Source organism: Poecilia latipinna, unplaced genomic scaffold (genome assembly GCF_001443285.1).
Source record: "Poecilia latipinna isolate Pla-1442-1.1 unplaced genomic scaffold, P_latipinna-1.0 Scaffold1067, whole genome shotgun sequence".
Classification (NCBI taxonomy): domain Eukaryota; kingdom Metazoa; phylum Chordata; class Actinopteri; order Cyprinodontiformes; family Poeciliidae; genus Poecilia; species Poecilia latipinna.
This window is the reverse complement of record NW_015113683.1, coordinates 107,895-128,434: the sequence shown is the minus strand read 5'-3', so window position 1 is coordinate 128,434 and position 20,540 is coordinate 107,895. Positions and strand designations below refer to the sequence as shown.

At 41.0% G+C, this 20,540-nt stretch overlaps 1 protein-coding gene across 1 annotated transcript in view; it reads right to left on the bottom strand.

Moving 5' to 3' along the window:
- The window catches only part of pphln1 (periphilin 1), a 67,485-nt gene extending 46,945 nt beyond the window's left edge, over nucleotides 1-20,540 (bottom strand). The window contains exon 1 of the mRNA XM_015051806.1: nucleotides 20,472-20,540. The gene's annotated coding sequence lies outside the window, so the exon portion shown is untranslated. The remainder of the gene's footprint in view (nucleotides 1-20,471) is intronic.

Below are 20,540 nucleotides of genomic sequence, written 5' to 3'. Positions count from 1 at the left end.
TGAAGGTTTTGGAGAACAGTGAGAGAAAATTAGCATCATGAAGACCAAGGGGAACACATCAATGGTACGGTTTTGGAAAGCTTTAAAGCACTTTTGAAGCTTTAATCTCATGGAGCACTGTACGACAAGAAGTATTTTTGGTGTACAGTCAACCTAAGCTTTGCAGGATGGGCAAAAAGACCATCCTGCTGCAAAGACCTCTAGAGTCAGGTGGGAGATCTTGATGTTGGGATATCTAAACCGTGGTTGAAAACCAACTCTGAACACACCATGCTCCCTGTGAAAAACGGTAGCCGTCTCCATGTTTTTCTGTAGTCGGGGAGGCTGGCCAGAGTTGGTTAGATGAGGGTTGGAACCAAATACAGGCTACGATTGGAGGTTGACCTTCCAGCAGCGTAACGATCCTAAAAATGCAGCAAAAGCCACAGTGGAATGACTTCATTTAGAGATGATCATGATCCAACGCCATTGTCCTTACACATTTGCCTTGTATTGTGCAGCTCTAGTAAAGCTCAAACTATAATCATGTGTTAGAATGGCTTACACCCAAATATCATTAAGAATGTTTAGTAAGACAAGAAATTCACTTCACTCATTTCATCACAAATATGTGAGAAAGGTATCTTTTGCATGGTATTGTAAATGCAGTGCACAATTCCACTTTTAAAGCAAGACTATTTTTTATTTTTTCTGCCCGTTTCTTGGTAAAACAACATGTTCTGTTGGCCCTATAAAAGTTCTAGGCTGAAGCCTGATGCCATGTTTCAAACACCGTCTCTGACAGATCAATGACTTCGCCGATAATCTATGACTAGGCCACCCAATTCAACACTCCTTGCGCCTCGGCTCCAAGCCGCTCATAAAGTGTAAGTGATGGACCAATAACACAGCCCCCCCTATAGGTGCCCTATCTCTGATATCCCATTGACTACAGCAGATGAGTTTATGCTTATTCCCGTTATGGCGCGGCATACCGTTGTCCATTTATGGCTCCAGAGTTAGTTTGATTCATTACGCCATAAACGTCCCTCATTCATCACTATATATCCATATGAAAGCTTATCAATTACCTTTATTGACCTGTGTGCTTTTAAAGCAACGTGTAGCACTCCGGGTCCCCTCGGGTGGGGGGAGGGGGCTGAACGCAGCCAGATTTTCAATAGTTCATCTTCCAAGGTTTAATTTCCCTGAAACCACATGTTTTTATATCGTGATAAATTTACTCAGATTGGATTTCTTTTGTGCCGTCTCTTTTCCCGCTCCGAGAGAAACTAAAATAAATACGTGACCTCCAGCTCTCGGAGCGGGTCGAGTGGAAGATGCTTGGAAAAAAAACAAAATGGGAACGTTGTACAACTGCTGAACGCAAGTGTGTAGGTGCGTGTCTGCGTGCGTGTGTGTGTGTGTTTGTGAAGGACAAAAGGAAGAAATAATGCGAAGGGGGGGGGGTGGAATCCAGGTGAGGTTGGCCATTTTTCGGCATTGTCAGTGGAGAGCAAAGATGAGCGAGTAGCGGGAGGACGGAGAAAAGGCTGATGGAGAGTGTTAGTGATGAAAGAAAGAGGCTGTCGTAGCCGATACAGCAATTAAGGTGCTTTGTGGCTTTGGAGCTCGATCTTTTGGAGGCTGACTGAAAACAGAGTTGAGCTCTCAAAATTACATCATCAAAAGGAAAAAGAGAAACAGGCCTTTCTCTCTAGCTCTCTTTTTTTTTTTTGGGTAGGGGGAGCAAACACGTAATGTGTTCTTTGATGGCACAGTGTAAAGCCACCACTGTCGCAAAGATGGTCCCATTCATGGCACAAAAACAACCGCGGAGAAAAAGAGAGGTCCTTTTAGAGAAACAGACTTTGTCTCTGTGTTGAATTACAGGCGGATGAGTGCAGCATCATCAGGCTGCTTTAATGTTAAGGTGGAAATTTTCCCATTACTGCGTTAGTGTTAAGATATAACAAAAAGAATACGCGCTTTCCTTTCAGATGTAAAGTAAATGGGCAATCATTCTGTTCTAACAACATCTCACGGCTTCTGATGATCAATTCAACAGCTACTTATTACAATTTCTACTACTTTTGCTGTCCGGTTGTGTTCAAAAACAAATACTTCATGTTTAGTCACAAAATACGAAGGTGAGCCTCATACATCGTCAGCTGGCAAAGGAGGTATGTTGAACCTTGGTCTGGTGAAAAAAGCCGTCTTCTGCCATGGTTGCCTCCATTTTCATGTCAAGAAATCTATAACCAAAAAAAATAATAAAATAAAACAGGTACTACAAGGCAGTGGAGCTGTTTAAAATCATTTTAAATAGCTAATGTATAGCATAATTGTCAATTCCAAATGCATAAACTTTCCTCTTAGAATAACGCTGCAATGATACAATAAAAAAAAAAAAATTCTAAACGTTTCTAGAAAGACAAGAAAAAACAAATACAGACTGGTCTCCATGGTTTCATCACACTGTCATTATTTCATAAAAATAATATTAATTAGGACAATAGCAGCTCTGCCTGAGATCCAATTGTTCCTCAAACTCAAATAAGGTTTTAATGACTCACTTCTGGCCTATAAGACAATAAATTACCAATCAAACTGCGTCGAAACCATTTCACTCAGCGAACTTGGCGTGTAAGCAATATTTGTAGTGTTTGCTTTTTTTTTCCCATGTGCACTTTCATGTTTCCCATAAAAGAAAAAAAATTAAAAAAAAAAAGAAAAACATGACACCTGCCCAATTTCTGACAGCACAAGCCTCATACAGGCTCAGGTAAAGGACACGCAACCCACACATAACTCTGCAAATGCGAGCATGTTTGTCACACTGTATGCCTCGAGATCGCACAGTGGGGGGGTCATTTACATGCTGTAATAGGGTCTGCATGTCACAAAGCTGCAGGAGATGAGAGGCCCAAACAACCCCCTCCTCCACATCCCAACAAGGAGGATGCCATGTTCTGTACTCATTTTATACATGTTTGCAACTCCTGGGGAAGGTTTGATGCCCGGAGAGACGGAAAGCGCAGCTTTGCTCCCAACTGAAACTGAATTTGCTGCAGCGTTTTTCTCGCAGCGCAAAGACGGACAGAGGAATCGACTGTCGTCACAAGCAGATTGCTTTATTTACCTCCGCCGACTGTTTACTGTGCATGTTTGACAGGCTCTCTCCACCGCAAATGCCACAAGGAGCCGTGCCAGGAGATGCCCATCCAGCTCCGGAAGATCATCAGCGTTTGCTGTCCTCCCTCTAATGTCTGCCAAAGCCTTAAGTTTTCATTCGACCCCATGCTGCCTCTTCTGCTTTGGTCTCTGACCCAATTTCTCATCCTGATCTGCGGAAGAACTTTTCCATGCAACTCTAAACACACACACACACACACAAAAAAAAAAAAACCCTAATTTGCACATTGATCAGAGAGTATTTGGGATCTTTACTTGGAGGAATGCAGCGTTTTCAAAAAAGTCAGATTCTCGTCACGTTTTGCGAGAATTGTTGGCGTCAAGGACTTAAGCCGCTCTGCCTTACTCCACTCCACAAGCCGTTCGTGTTTGGAAATCAGGTTGTTACAATGCGACAAACATTTCCAAGCCCATGAAGCACAAAGTTAAGTACTTTCCGAGTATGCCGGGTTGCAGAGATGCAACAAAATTAAGGTTGGAAAAGGTCGGGTGTGTTTTGAGGGGCCGTATCTGATAAACAGGAAAACATGCAAGTGGGGAGAAAGGACAGACCTTCCTTTATGTTACGTTCAGGCTACGAGGGTCCTACCGATACATGTGAGCAACAAAACCTCTTAAAATCAGGAAGCAGGTACCATAAATTGGTGACTATGTGTTGTCTGCAGATTCTCATGGACTATAGTTTTCTAGAATAGAAATATGTTAAAGGGTCAATCATTGAGCTGCAGAGCCACAATTCCCCCAGACAGTGACTAAAGTAAGCTGATTTATATATTTTTTAACACTTTATTATTTTACTACCAAAGTTCAAAGCTCTGCTACAGCTCCACCACCTTCTGTGTTATCCAATACTATTCTTGGCCAGTGGGATTATTTGAGGCTCCAAGAATTGATAAAAAAAGAAGAAGAAGAAGAATTTAACAGGGGACAAAGCTTTTCCCTAACAAGTCATTTTGCTGTAAGACCAGCTCCCAGTTCAGGTTTAAAAGTCAAAAGTCCACTTTACTCATAAAACTTTACCTTTTGATGAAACTTAAACTTACAACTCACTTGGGGGACCATTATGGTGCTGTTGGTCCAGAGTGACAGGATTACAATCGTACATTCCCCGTGTATTATTTTTTTGTCTCTCCATGTACCTTTCTGAAGATATTTCTGTTCCTGAGTTGTATTTTTCCAAGATTTGCTGCCAGCTTGATGGCATGCTAGGATTTTTTTTCTTTTCTTATTGTTTGTTGCTGTCTGTCTCTCTCTTGCCATTTTTTTTTCTCCCCTCCTTTTCCTGTCGCCTTACCCTCAGCGGTTGAGGCGGATGCCCCCCCCCCCTCGCTGAGTTTACTTTTCTTGGCAATTTCCTAAAGAGTTTTTGTTTCCTCCTCCTTTTCCGTCAAAGGAAACTTTCTGTCTTCTTTTGTAGACCAATTTCAATGACATTTTTATTGATAAATTAATTTTGTGCTCAGATAAAAAAAATGTTCTTTTTTATGTCACTTCACCCCCTCCAAGCCTGACCTTTAAAATTCACACAGGTTCCCATCACTCCTCGAATCCTCCCTTAACTTAACTCTATGCTCTCCCTCTGACCCCTCTGTGACCCCTTTGCATCAGTACCTGATGCTGGACTAAACAATCACAAGCCTGTTTCGGTTTTAGTGAAACATTTTCATCTCTTGCATCATTTAGAGTGCAACGTCAACATTAAAATTGCTTCTTTTTTTCATTTCAGAGAGAGCTGGTGTTCATGCCCACCCCCTTTTAATGCCACCCTGGGCAGCTGCCCATGCTGCACCACTAATCCCCTACTTAAGCCACACCTTTCAGCCAAACAGACAGTGACAGTTGGTTTGTCATTACAGAGCCACGGAGGGAGCTTAGCGTTCGTGATGACGGGGTTAGGGCTTCGAACTCAGATCGACATGATGCAACCGAACAGAAAGTGGAAGCAAACAGCAGAACTTTCCAGCCATCTACGTTCTTGTGTGTCATTGTAAACAAGTGGATGGCTCGGGTATAAATTTGCATGCATGTGTCTTTCAATATGTGTATGTGTATACATACACACACACACACACTCTTGCATCACCGGTGCTCTAGCTGCTCTACAGATGTGAAAGAAACTTGAAGCCAAAGCAAAGAGGCTGCTGAGATGGGAGAATCTGTCATCAGAAATGAGTGAACCTGCTGCTTTGATATTTCTGCCTCTCTGGACCCCTCCTCTGCTGCCGCTCCCCCCCAGTTTCCTTTTCTTTTCCTTTTTTTTATCCTCATAGCACAACAATAGATTCCCCGTTACTGCCCTCGCCGTCCGCTCTGGAGATATTGGCCCCCAGAGTGAGACGACTCCGAAAAGATGTCAGGCTCCCTGTGTGTGTGTGTGTGTGTAGTCATGTGAGTATTTATCCATTTGTGCAAACAAATGTCATAGAAAGCAGATGTGCTTTCATAGTCACTCGAAGTGTGTGTGTGCGCGCGCTCAAGGGGACGGCTAGGAGGTTTCATTGCAAGCTTATCTTCTCCTTTCCCCACTTTTTACACTCTTCTCAACACACCTTTTTCCTCTCTCTCTCACACACACACACACACACACACACACACACACACACACACATCGCCTCTCCCTTCCCTTGTGGGCTTTTCAATTAGGTAATTACAGTGGCAGTGAATAGAGCCTGTCTGGACACTGGCGCTCCATTGTAGAGGCACCTGTCCCCCCGTAGACAGCAATTACCTGCCAGGCTGGAGGGGAGTTGGAGGCTATTGTCTGCGTGCGTACGTTCGTGTGTGTTTGCAAGTGTGTCGTTTCTCGCGACACGTCTCATCTGTGTATGTATTTGCGTCAACACACAGGTCTGTTTGTGCTCACACATGTTTAGGCTCTAAAGACTCCATTGTGTGTTTGCCCAAGACGCTTTCCATATTTATATCCTGCAATAAAGGAAGTTTGGGGATGTAATTTTATCTGAGCTCATGCTTGCCCAGGCAACCATCAGCTTTATCTTTAATTATAAATATTCCACAATGCCAGCGAGACTTCGGGTGGTATGTGATCAGTGTGCAGCGGGAGGTCAGCTGCAGGATTTTTTTTTTTTGCCTGCGGGGCACACCGCTCACATAGCTACCACCTACGAGCCACACATTAAAAAAGCGCTATTTAAACGTTTTGTTAATATTTTTGGCAATTTAGCGAGTCGTAGCAGCAATTAAATGCAAAAAAAAAAAAAAGAAACCCATTAAGAGAAACTGTTGAGTTATTAAAGCATGGGGCTTGAGAAGGAGTCAACAGCTTGAACTCAAATTTACATCCATAGTAGTTCATCAATTTAAACGGAGTGTTTTTTTTTTTAATACATTTACTTTTTTAGAACTACAAAGCAATAGCGATTTCTAGGTCCAACATGATTCTGCAGAATACCAGCCAATAGACAGCTAAGCAAAAGTCTGCTTTTTTAACATGTAGTGCTGTAAAAATAAAATCTAGTCATGCAAATTTCTTCTGTTTTTGCCTTTTCAAAAGAGAAATTTTAATATCAAAGATAGGTGGCTAACAACTGGTTGTGCCAAAAATCGGAAGCAACGTCTGCCATCAATGTTTGCTGTAGCAAAATGTACCTAAAAATGTTAGATACTTTTAGAATTGTTCTGTTGTGGAAATTAAAATAAACTATTACATCAAAAAACTGAAATAGTGCTAAAATCTGCATTTTTTTTTGTTACATATGCATCTAATGGCATACGCTGGTTCATATTAGCTAAAGTTAAAAATGTGAAGCGAAACTCACAGTAGCATTCCTGGATGTTTTAAAGGTTATTTTTTTTATTAAAGTCCTGTTTAGGCATGAATCATCGTAATAATCTGTTAGTATTATGACTGTCCTCAAAAACATAAAACCAACAACAAAAAAACAATTGAATCTTTTTACCACTTTCACACTAGCACGAGTCATAATTCTAACACCATTCCCAACAGTTGACTTCCTTCTTTAAAGCAAGAAGAGCATTAGCTTTTGTTCAGCCAGCTGACCAGCAGGGTGCAACAACAGATTGAGGGGGGGTCTTATTGTGCTATTCTACTCTCACATCCTCGGTGTGGCATTCGTTTTCCTTGGTGGTGACCTGCTGTCAAGAGTGGAAATGAGGACGACTGTAGATGTTGGCTTCTAAGATAGTGCTAAGATGGTTTCCACTGTTTATATTAATTCATATTAAGGTATTAAGTGTTTTTAGATGAGGATTTTATAGATTTTAGCTTTTAGCTATTCGCCGATTACCATAAATAGCTAAGATAGCTAATCCCAGTGAACACCGGGGGATCCACTGTATATAAAATATGCTTAAATACTGCTTTGAAAACACTTTCCAATACAAAAAAAAACAAAACAAAAAAAAAAAACATGTATTAAATTACACCTCTAACTACTTGTCTACTCATGCAGCAGCAGCACTCAGGCAGCAGAAGTGTGTTTGTCCAAATTACACCCTGATGGATCTTGCGCTGCTGTGTTGCTCCCCAGTGTGTTAATTCACACTTGGGTTCGTTTTATAGTGAGCCTATTGATCTGCCTGGCCACACAAGAAAAGCCCGAAAAGCTCTGCTAAAGCAAAGCAAAATGTCTACTTTCAAAAAACAGCAACGGAAGGGCAGCAGAGTGATTCTCTCCCATTTCAGAGCGCAAAACCCCCATCAGCGGGGGGATTTTCCCCCAAAAGTCTTTGTCGCCAAACGAAGATTTTGAAATGTTCATTAAGTGAACAGGTTGTGAGCATTTTTCATTAGTTCATGCTCATAACACACATGAGCGCGTCACGTTTTAATGACGCGTCTCTGTGAAAAGTCGTTTGCAGCCGGAGTTGAGGCGACACAGCATGACGATTTACCGTCAGACGTGTTCCATCGCCGGCTGCTTTGTGGTTGTTAAAATGACATTGATGAGAACAACCACCCCTGGCTGTGGTCCAAGCTACGGCAGCCCGGTGGGTGCTTATCAGCGGTGTTTATCGAGCTTTTGCTCTCCCCGTTGTTCCGAGTGGAGGAAGCGAGGCAGGATATGAGGCTGACGGTTCGGATCAGTCACCGATAAGCGCCGCGCCGGACTAACGACGCTTCCTAACGAAAGGAAATCTGACAAGGCATATGATTAGAAAAATCATAATCATGCCCCTCAAAGATGGATTCAGGCTGTGTGAAGGTGGAGGAGGAAGTGAAATATAAGATCATGTCTCTTGCCAGTTCAAAATGTTTTTTTTTTTTTTCTCTCTCTTTAAAGCTTATGTTGGCAAGTCTCCATCAGACTGCTTGATTTTTATTTTCCAGATTAGTTTGAAGTTGACCGCCATTGCCCCTCTGCACTTCGGCATACTTTGTTCTTATCCTCTGCTCCAAAGTCCTCCTGGCACCCATCAATCTTCACTGCTAATAGCATTTAATCCTCCCCTCGACTCGGATGGCATTTGCTCCACCATCATTTTGGCCTTCCTATCCCGGGCTTCTCGTGACCACTGCAAAAACGAGATGCAACTGATCGCAGCCGTTACCTCCGTCAAGAGGTTTAATTTATTGCTTCTTCCAACAGCAAAGTGGAGTCACTCTATAGGGCGTTTGAAGAAATCAGCAAGATTAGGACAGTGATTTATGCACAGACTATTTACCTTTCATGATCAATTAATTGCTACGTGTAAGATTAAGTGTTTGGCCCAGATTTGATGCATTGCTGGCACTTCCATTTCTTTAGACCGTTTTAATTTGCACTTGATCAGATGGGGAGTGGGACTCTCCCCCAGCAACACGCTTGTTCACTCCACGTGGTCCGAGTGCTCCGTCCTTTTAGGACGTGCGGATAAATTTGACCCGAAGACGTACTGCAGCGCGTTATGAACATCTGGTAATAAATTAGCTTCTGCTTGTTTGATCTGCCAGCGTCGAACCCATAAGACGCCGAAAACGCGTCGACAAATTTTAAAGCGGCTGGTATCACTCACGGACGCGGCCTTGCTCCACGGTGACAGCTTAATCTCAGGGCCAAGACTACACATCAGCCGTTATCAAAATTTAAGGTTTTAATCAGCGCTGGCTATCATAACTGGATGACGGCTGAAATAGGACTCCCACTTGCAGAGAGTCTTTTTTTTTTTTTTTTTTTTGGTGACACTCAATCAGAACAGAATGAAACACTTTGAAAACACAACTTTACTGTCACTTTGCTGCGAGTTACGATTGGAAGTTGCCAACATCATCTACGTTAGGATGGTGTTTGTGTTTACGTTCCCCTTTGGCGGGAGAAAAAGCACACAAATATGATATTTATGAATGTAATTATTATTATTATTTTCATTAGGCTTCGACAGTCTACTGCTGGGCGTGCGTCATTTATGATCGTCTCCAAGTTTCCATTTTTTGGCTGATGACTTCGTTGAAAAGGGCTCAGTCCAGAGCGTCTTTTCGAAGCAAAATTTTAATTAAATCATAAATTGAATCTCACCAAAGAAGAAAATGAAATTCCCTGAAAAAGTGGGGGGGTTGCGGTGAGGGGTGGGGAGTCTCCAGCTATCTTGAGGAACATTAGGCTAATGGCTGAACTCTGTCCAACCCTGTAACACACATTTTATTGCAGTGGATCTTAAATTAATTTAGCATTTTGAGTTATTAACCTAATTAATGAATCCTTCTGAACACGGGACCTCTCATTGGATAGCCAGAGAACGGAGGGTGTCACTGTAGAGAGATTAAGAAGTTATCATTCAGGATGACCTTGAGGATGTTATCACAGATTGGTTATTGCTGAGATTCCTCCTGGTCCACCATCGAACCTCAGTTGTGGACGTTCATTTCTTTATCCGTCCGTCTCGGTGTGTAGCCATGTCTCAATTAGCTGTTGACAATGTGAGCAACTTATCTTCTCCACATCCTGGTGAACTGATTCCCAGCTCACGAGGTTTCTATACAGTCTACAAAAGTATGGAATTTGATCTCAGGTTCCCCCCCCCCCCAAGTCTGGATAAGTATGGGAGTATGAAACTAAAAATATTTCTGGAGTTCAACTCCCCTATCATTGTCCTAATGTGTCCTTCTTGTTCCTCCCTTCTCTTTGTCCCCTTTTCACATAGCTACTATACAAGTTTATTAAAACTTTTATTTGTAAATTGTGTCCCAACTCAGGTTGCAGTCAAGATACAAAAAGAAACGGATTTGTAGTGACAGGAAAATATATCTGACCATCATTTGGTTTATATACAGATTTGGATTTGGACATAATTTGGTTGATGGGTAGACCAGTTATGTGAAAATATTTCATTTTGGCAAGGTGCTGCAACGTCTGGATTAGGAACAGTTGGAGAATAAGTGACGGCATCGCAAGTGTCTAAAGGACGTTGCAGACGGTTTCTTGAGCAACTGACAGCACGTCGTAGTGGCGAGTGAAGTGACAAATATCAAAAGACATTTTGGATATTTTACAGTGAATTACCAGACTTTGACAGCCTGGCAGGAATTAGAGTCTTTGCCTTTTTATGTTTTGTGTTTGAATGTATTTTTGTACATGTACATTTTCAAAAAAAAGCAATCGGCATCCAAATGCTCGCAGCGTCACCAGTCCCTTTCTTGTGTGCTTGGAGCAGACACTCGGATATAGATTGTTGAGATCTACAGCTCTACAGAGAAGTAATTACAGCTTCTAATTGCATCAACTCGGAGCTCTCCTGGGAGCAACACAGCTCCAAAACAAAGACGAGATTAATAATGAAATGATGAGACATGAACTATCAGAGGATGATGCTCTGGGAGGGGAAGCTGCAAATTTAAAGATGTGGACAAGCGAGGCCTTAATCACTTTATCTGATTGGTATTTGGAGTCATGAATCTCAATTAGCAGGCCTTTAGGATCGTTTCTTGGCATCTACGCCGAGTCCATCTCCATGACTGGATGTTCGCCATTCATCAGGCAGAGTTACTGTGATGCATTAATGGGCAAGCGATGCGAGTCGACAAACTTTAACCGTATATCTGCGAAACACAAACATCCGCTTCTTTATGTTTTTGCATCGGCTCATTAGATTCAGTTTCTCCTTTTCTCAGGTTGCCGTTTTGTCTCAAAACTGACAATGTCCTTTTTGTCTCCACATGCTCACCGACGTTGCCAGGTCTTTGTCTACCGTAATTACTGCCGAGTAGGAGAAATTGGGCTTTTTACCAACACCTCCTTCACTCAGCAAACCATATCTTTCATCTTTATTCACGCAGCTTTACAAAACGGTCGCCTTTGTACCTGCTCAGGCTATTTTTAATTGCTAAGAAACCAAACTGTTATCTGGGTTATCAGTGGATAAGCAGTTTAACTCTCTCATTTAAGTTTTCTTCACAAGTTTTGTTAGAATGTGGTTTGGGCTTGTATAATTAAGCAATTTCATGTAAAAAGCATTCATAGTCATTGAACGTTTCTCAAAGTCAGGAATAAATACGAACATGAAAATTTAGTTTGCCACTATCCATGCAGGAGTTACGGTAAACTTGTGCAACAAGACGCTCTTCAAAGATTGGATCGAAGCTCAACTTTTTGGGCCCACTTGCAAAAAAGTCGCAAGTAGTGTAAAATTAACAGTACTGGAAATGGTGGTGTAAAATTAACACTGCACATGACCTTGAGTAAATAATCAGGATGGCGATGGCATCGTGCTGTGAAGATGCGTTTATTCAGTACCAGCTCAGAGTTCACAGGAAATAGAGGGCAATACTGGAAGAAAAGCGGCTACACTCCAAAAAAAAAAAAACAATGGATAGCATAGCAACCCTAAAGATGGAACCAGAGATGCAGTGGAACAATTTAATTTTATCCAATTGAACTTTTTAGAAAAATGGAAGATTTCAGTTTTTAGACACCCTAAGAGAACTGTAGTTACAAAGCATGAATCTGGATTCACACTTTTTTCAGATAAATCTTTAACCTTATCCAGCTTAATTATCTACCCTTCTGTTTTGGTCAATCACATAAAATCCTAAGCAAAGATATTAAATCTTGTGATAGCAATGTGACAATGTCAAAATGTTCAACCGGTATTAATAACTTAAACAGTATCTACTGTCACTAAGCAGGCAATGCTCTTGAAAAGTGGAATCAAGGAATAACAGAACTGGTTTTATCATTATTTCCATTCTAGTCCCCCCCTTTTTTTTTCGCTCTCTAGATGAATTAAATTGCATGAAGCTCCTTGCACAGCGCCTCCCTGACATCACCTGGGGTAATTCTGAGGGAATGCTAATCTGCGATTCAGTTTGATAATATGCCTATGAAATATTCACACCTCTCTGCTTCTCTCAGCATTGATTTCAGCATCCTGTGAGCGGCTTCTTTGTGGAACGCGTGTCTGATATTGGCGGAGGCTCCGCGGAGGAGTGTGTGTGGGGATGACATGTGGGAATCACTTAGACGAGTATCCTACTTGACAGTTGCTCTCCACCAGCCAATACCTCTCACCTAAGGCACAGGCACCGACATCCTTCAAAAGCGGTCTGCCTGTCGTTCGCCGCTAATTGATTTGTCCTTGGATAGAGGTGTCTGCGGAACACTTTTAGGAGGATATGCATTTTGACAAACGTGCTGCGAAAAACCATGTACTGAACAAAAAAGAAAAAAAAAGGGGACGGGACCTCGACAACACAATGCTTTCGAGCATTTTGAGGTGAATTATTAGCTTTGTGATGTGTCGGATTGTTCCATCGAGCTTCTTCATAAAGTGGAATGGGAGCAACTTAACAGCGAATCTGGTTGTTATGAATTGCACACTCATTATGCTCATCTTAATGGGTTTCACTTCCTCAAATTTATGTTGATGTTCCAATTTAGTTCAGCTTCATTTGACATGTGCATGTCAGATTTAGAGGTATGATATTGTTTGCCATGTAGTAAGGCTGACAAGTAAAAAAAAAAGTTGACATGAGTTATAAAAACAATGGAGTGGTGAAGGAAAAAAGACGAGAGAAAAACAGTGGCTAGCTACTGAGATGTGCACTCTATGCACATTTTGAAATTTTGTTGTATTTTTTCTTGTCTTGAAAGTTTACAGCCTAAGTGTAAATTAAATGAGACCAGAATACCAGTGAGCATATCTGTAAATAAATAAATAAATAAAAATTGAATTTGATGTGTTTGTTCCGTTAGGTTACCATGTTTGGAACTTCTTTGCTTTTTTTCTTCCATCTTTCTACTTTTTGCTGTGATTGAAATTCAGTAAAAACCCTCTGTGGGTTGCATCTTTAGTCAAAATTAGTTATACTAAAAATAATTGAGCTGTTTAATAAAAAACTCGGTATGTGACATTTTCCAAACATGTCAAGACAGACCGCACTACCACCAAAAAAAATGCAAATTTTAGGAAGGCAAAATGGTGTTAAAAAAAAAAGATGAAACAATCAGCTGGTTATTATTATAAATGACCGCCATTTAAAAAAGCACCAATAAATTTCACCGATTATACAACATTTGTTTATTTAGCTTCTAGCATTGGCTAATATGTGCTGGTAAGCTGTCTTGCCACTGGGTTGATTCTCTACAATGACTCAGAATATGAAAGATAACCTACTGTTTACTGGACACCTTTATAGTTAAGAACTAATACAGCGCAGATTGGTTCACTTGCGGAAAGACGGGGGGAAACGCCATTAAACTGATACTGTAATAGCACTTACAGAGCCTTGTTTTTAATCGAGTAATATTCGTGAAGGAATTCACGCAAGACCGGGAAAGGAAAAGGCAACACACAGGTGGAAGTGACCCTCTATGACTTGTGAATACGGATTCAGAAACAGCTACTGTCCGTACCACCCAACATGCCTGAAGCACCGACATGAATACGTTGTCTTTTCTGACACCGAAAGCATCGCGTTTCTTTGGGAGCGTGACCGCGGAGGGTACAATGAATGCAGAAATCGGGCAATTATTCAACAAGACGACGCACGAAGCCTCGAGCTGAATTGTTGTAGCCTTTTGAGCTCGAGTTCACTCATCACAGGGGGATTTGCTTAAGAGATTCGTCTCTCTCTGAATAATAACTGCATACCTTATGGCCCCTCCTTCCAAAAAAGAAAAGAAAAAACAAGAATGCTTTAATATCTTTCAGTTCTCTCGTATTATAAAGCTGAGTCAGATGGGTCGTTTAGCCGTTTGTCTTGTCTGCTTTACGCCGCGTGATCCGTCATTGTCAGAGCACGTCTAAAAACACTTTTCTATTCAATATTAATGCGTCAGCTTTCAGCGTGAAAGAGAGGATATTTAAGGTAATAATAAACAAAAGTTGACCTCTAAATATGAGAAGCATCTCGATACAAGAGCCATAACAATGCAACACTCTGCTCTGCTTATTACCATGTACAGCAGCTCCCAGTGCGATATACTCTTTTTCTCTCTCCCCCAGCTGTCTGGGATGGCAGAGGAGGCTTCACACAGGACCAGTAATTGGTGTGGCTCCGAGGATCTATTCCCCGGTGTTTACGCCGAACAAGGAGAGCGGCTAATGTATCGGTGTCGGAAAAGGTTAAATGCCTACGCTGGCATTAAAATGTAATTAACGTGGAGAAATGAAAAAGTATTGCATCTCAAGCTAAGATATATATTTTTTAATATTCCCCAACTCCGATAACAACAAGCTCTGGAGATCATTACGAGACATACTCTCTGACATTGGGTTCTGTTTCAAATAATGCTTTCTGCACAAAATCACTGCGTACTGGAGCATGGGTCTACGTGGAAACGAAACAAACATTACTCTCGGGCACAGGCCCATAAAGATGCAAGTTTAATTATTTGATTGTGGTGAAGCTGAGTTTTCTGTATACCTGATAACGGAATGAATGTCTGTTGTTGAATGTCTGATTCCTGTGAAGCTTCGGGCTAGAGGGGCTGATTAGCCATTTGCATTTAAATTATGTGTCGACACATGATGCGGACATATGGCTCAGGTGATTCTGAGGTAAGGGGGAAGCCGAGATGGAAGGACACAGACAGTACAGCTTTAAAAGCAAAAGAAAGAAAGAAAAAAATTTAATCCCCCACCTCTTCTTTCCTTAGGTGACCCTTCCCTCCATTGCCAATGAAGGATTGAAGGATTAAAGGTCTTAGCTCAACTGTACTTTATTGCTTGTTAACAGGGAATCAGCACCCTGAGGAAAATTCTCAGGTTATTGTATAGGAGATTTAGGAAGGTGAATGAGTGGATTACCTTATAATGGAGGGCCCAACAGGGAAGGAACGGTGTTACTAGACAACAAATAAGAAATAACTACAAATAAGTGGAATTATTTCATTTGTTTCTTTTTTTTGACACACAGAATAATGAGATGGCATTTAGTTTTATTTTTGTCGTGGCTCTTTGGGTGTAGCTTAATGTGCGACTTCAGCACCAATGAACCCAACTCCAGACATTTGTGACATTGGTGAAATCAGCGTTTGCTAATTTTAACAACTCAGAATTTCTTTCTTTCTTCTCGAAGCAAGAACAAATGTGAGAAATGGAATCATGCAAACACGGTAGGGAAAAATTGAGGTGAAATTTTGGGGGGGACTTCCTACAAAGTACTTTAAAGGTATTAGTATCCTGTTTCCGTTTCCGTTTCTGTCATGGTTGATATTAGCCTGGTAAAAACCAGCCCCTTGTGCCACATTTTGCTTCGTCCAGAGAATCTGGGCTCTCATCTGTTGAAACAATTACTTCCTGGAGCTTTAGACTTTGTTGAGGTTTTAAATTTTACCCAGTTGCTCAGGTTTGCCCGCGACGTATATAATGCGACAGTTAAACACTAAGAAGCTTAGCGGATATCGCCTGCGCTGTAAACAATCATCTTCCTCTGCAAAGAGAGAAACGCCAATCCGAATGAGGCGGCTGTCGTGTTCACTTAGTGTTTTTAAGCGTCTTTAAGTCAAAAATTGACTGGAGAGAATCCAAGTCAATGAGGAAAGCCCAAACTGTGCTGAAAGTGAGAATTTTTTTCCTCTGAGAGGAAATGCGCAGGAAGGCAATGGCCTAGCGAAGTAAATATAATTGATGATGAATGATGTCTATGACCACTACATAACACAAACGTATAAAGAAGTGAATGATCACTATATTGCTTGATAGTTTTTCTAAGACTATTCTGGTGTTGCAGTTTTTGGGAGCAGAGATTATTCAAAAGGTAAGGTTCACTCAACTTTACTTTTCCCAACTGACCGCAATGTTTAAGACTTTCCCCACTGAGAATTATATTGCTTGGTCCAGCAATAAGCAAAATGCGAGTGTTACAGTAAATCACAACAACTGTTTTATTGATTAATGGCAAGATGAGAGCCCAAAGCAAAACATGGAGTGTACAGATTTGGTCTGTATTGACCGGACATTAAGTAGAGATTCAGAAAGCTCTGCTGTCTCATACAGTTAATTAGCAGAATCAATTCCAAAGCATACAGTTCTCTGTCATGTTGTCAAACAGCCTACTACGGTTTTTGGTGTTTTCCACAAGCATATTTTATTGATTTTTTTCCTTTTTTACTCTTCAATATATTGTATTTTCCCTCTCTGCCAAGTTTGAGCATTATCTTGAACTCTGCACATCGTTAGCCAGTCAGAAGGAGGGACAGCGAAACCAAACCGATACGTGCCACAGAGAAAAAGTGATCAGTCTTTGCTCAGACTGACCCGTTTACAAAAGCGTTTCTTTGCTTTTCTTTCAGAGAGCACAAAACGCTTCAGCTGTCGTGTCTTTGGCCAACAGACGTGCACCGAGAAGAGTCCCCAATATTTTCCTGATTTTTTTCCCCCCTCTTCCCAGGGGTGGATGCTTTCTGCGCCCAGCCCTGCTTTGTTGGCCATCATTATTTCTGCTTTCTGTTGCTAACCTGTCCCTTTCTGCAGCTCTGGGATCATTACAAGCCTGCTCCTTCACTTGTCAAACTGCCAAAAAAGGGGAAAAAAAAAAACAAAAAACCATCTTGGACGTTTCGAGCTGCTGCAGCCTGCCAGCCTCAACGGCTTTGAAGTAAAAAGGCCTATCATTAGAGAACACCTTCCCTGTCCTGAGTTTTGGACCTAACCTTTTATCTGTAACACAGAGCTCAAGGGTTCCCTACCTATAGACTACATGCATTTCAGAAAGTTTGGCTTTCATCTCTTTCGACAGACCTACAGACTCTGACAAAGATCGATGTGTGAAAAGACACAGAAAGGTAGCAAATTTAACTGGTTGGGAAACAGAGATTTATTTATAAGTATGCATAAAGAATCTGCTTCCCCAGTGCCATCAGTTGAATGTATATTATTGGAAAATAACTCTTAGTTCACATAACTATAGTGGATGAGGCTGATGGATAAATAATTATTTCACTAGCAACAAACCAATCACATCTTGACTTGTTCAGAAGCATTTTATGTCACTTATAGTTCTTGAAAAGTCAAATTGAGCTTTGCAAGTACAAACATCACGCCCGACGTCAAGCATAGTGGATAATCTGTGATGCTGTGGGCCCGTTTCTCTTCCAAGCGTCCTGCAAAAGTTGTTCGATGACATGACATTTTCAGGACTTTAAAATAAATCGACATCCAAGGTAAATTATGGGAACGTCGGGCAGAAAATAGGTCGATAAACATTATATGAATAATACAAGATCCTGTATTATGCTGTGTATGTTTTTATGTGGTTACTTTTTAACATGGAACCGTTTTCTTTTTTCCCCCTCAATGAACAGATCTACTTCAATTAAACGCTAAATTTTCTCAGTTTTTCTAAATAAGTCTGTTTCCTCATCTCTGCTAGCTGGAGCCGATAACGGTGGAGAATGACCGGAGATAAGCTGTCCTTCTCTGGGCGGACCTTGAGCTCTATTAGGACCATCAGGAAATCTACACTGAGATAAGCTTCTCATTATGCAGGCAGCAGCAGATCAGATCTCAGCGCTTTAATTGTGTAATAGGACTGGAGTTGCAAAGGAGAAATTTCTGGAAGCTTAGATAAACCCTCGTCCTCTTATAAGGTTTCGACCTTTTAGAGTTGCAGGATTTCTGGTATTCCATACCTAAATATTGTTTTCCGACGGATTACTGTTCCGTTTTCTTTTATTTGTCCTTTACAATCGCATAAAAAATATATACGTGTTCAACAGATATTGCCAAAATCGCAATAATTAGTTCAGTCAAGCTAACAAAACAAGGTTTTGATTTTCAACAGCAGACAGAGTAAGACTGACGGCTGTCAATCCAACTTCTACAGTTTTTTTTATTTTTATTTTTATCTAAAACCAAACTCAGCACTAGTACTGAGGTTATATAAATTCCCAACATTGATGGAATGTCTTGTACAAAGCTGCTTTTAACTAAATTCTTCCCAGACGTAAACCGGCTCCCCTTCACTCCCGATGTGATTTAACCACATCCGTCTGCCGCTTCTCGTAAATCTGCAGCAACCGTTTCACGTTTCTGGACTTGTTGGTTTTAATTTACCGTTTTTTTCCTTCTTCGCTGCTTCTAAGGGGCTGTGAAAGACAGAAGCACCATCTGTGCCCTGTTGTCTTGTCATATAAAACGTATTAACAAAAATAACAGGCATGTCTTCTCAATGACTAAGGTAATCTCACGGAGACACTTCTCATTCTGAGAATCAATTTGCTTTCATCAAGTCTAACGGCTCTTGGTTATAGGGAGCCACTTGGAGGGAACCGTCCATTATTTTTTGTGGCGATAAACTTTTTGAAAACACTTAAGCGTCTAGGGAAACATACTGAAATAATCAAAAGAGCTCTTTCTAAATGCCGCACCCATTTCTTGGATGCCATGTTTACTTCAATTTGCACCTTTGTGTCATCTTGTAATTTCGCTAAGAAGTTGTACCTTACCGTAAACATTGTCTGAGAGCTGTCCTGGTTTTCAGTAAGTCATAATTGGATTCCTGCAAGTGTAAATCTACATAAATATGAAGTTGCATCAGCTAATTAGAGCCGAGTACAAGTAAGCAGGGCTATCGAGGCACAACTTTGCACAAGCTTTCAGAATGCCTAACATGCAAAGTTACTGGACTTAATTATCCTGCAGATGACATCGTGACAGGCCTAAAACACAATGCAAGTGACTGGAAAGCATTACATCACATCATTTTGGTCTTTACATTTGTATTTTGCGGGATTGTCAGACGACCAAACCTAAAGCTGTGCTTTCAGAGTAGCATCTCCTAATGGCACTTTACAGTCGGACCTCTATTCTTGTCTTTTCTTTTATAGAACTTTATTCGGCTTTTTTTTTTCTTTCTAAAATAAAAAGGCTTTTCTGATGTTTGCTGCCAAAAGAGCAACACAGAAAAGTGAATGGAAAAGACTGGGCTTTAAAAAAAAAAAAAAAAAAAACGTTTTCTTAATGTCTCGTACTCCGCTCAGGGTGCACCAAACTCTCCAAGCGGAGCAGAGCCGGTATTCTCAGCAAAGCACTCCACACCAGCGAGCCCGTAATGATGCTTTCAGTGAACCAGCAAGATCAGACGCAGTCAGCCGGATCAATAGTTGAGCACATCACTGTTCAATCAAAGCCTTTCACCCCACAGGATAAACCACGCTTCAGATCCACTGGGTAACGAAACCACGTGGAAGCTCTTTGTAATGTCACTATCCTGAGACACACTTTTTTTTTTTAACTAAGTCGTCTTTAGACAAACACAAAACAGAGTATTTTAGATTTGTATTATATACTGCGTTGTAGTACGAACAGGCAAAAGGGAAGCAGGATGTTACGCAGGAAAAAACCCTTAACATCTCTCTCCAACCATCCCATGAAAGGATAGTTTTGTTTTATTTTTTTTATTTTTTTGCCTCCTGCTCTTTCTCTGAATTCTGTCTCAATTATCTCAAGCGTTAAATCTGCAGTGGTGCTGGGCCTCTGAATATTTTATAATTCTCATTAGGCAGAAGTTGAGCCACCTTTATTGGGAATCTTACAACTCTGCATGACTTTGCGGTTGGAAAACAGAAGAAGAAAAAAACCCGCTGTTAGTGCTTTCTGGTACGTCTTTGAAAGGTATCGGATAAATGCATTTGTTTATTGTATATTCCCAACAAAAGGGGCAGATTTGCCTCTGTGTTCGCCAACAGATTTCATGCTGCCGTTTTTATCGCATCTATTCTTTGCTGCTGTGGCAGATCTCAATGTGTGATAAAAGGAATAACCCAGCTCTCAAAAAAAAAATGTTTCCAAAATGATACAGAGCTTCACTTTTTTTTCCATATTTTCTTATATTAGTCTTATCCTAAACTGTATTAATCTCGTCAAAATACTTCAAATCAGAGCAAACAATGTGTTACCTGAGGAGAGTCCTGTTTGTCTTGTCAAGCTGTGATTTGATGAGCTGATGAGAAACAGGTGAGCTAGCA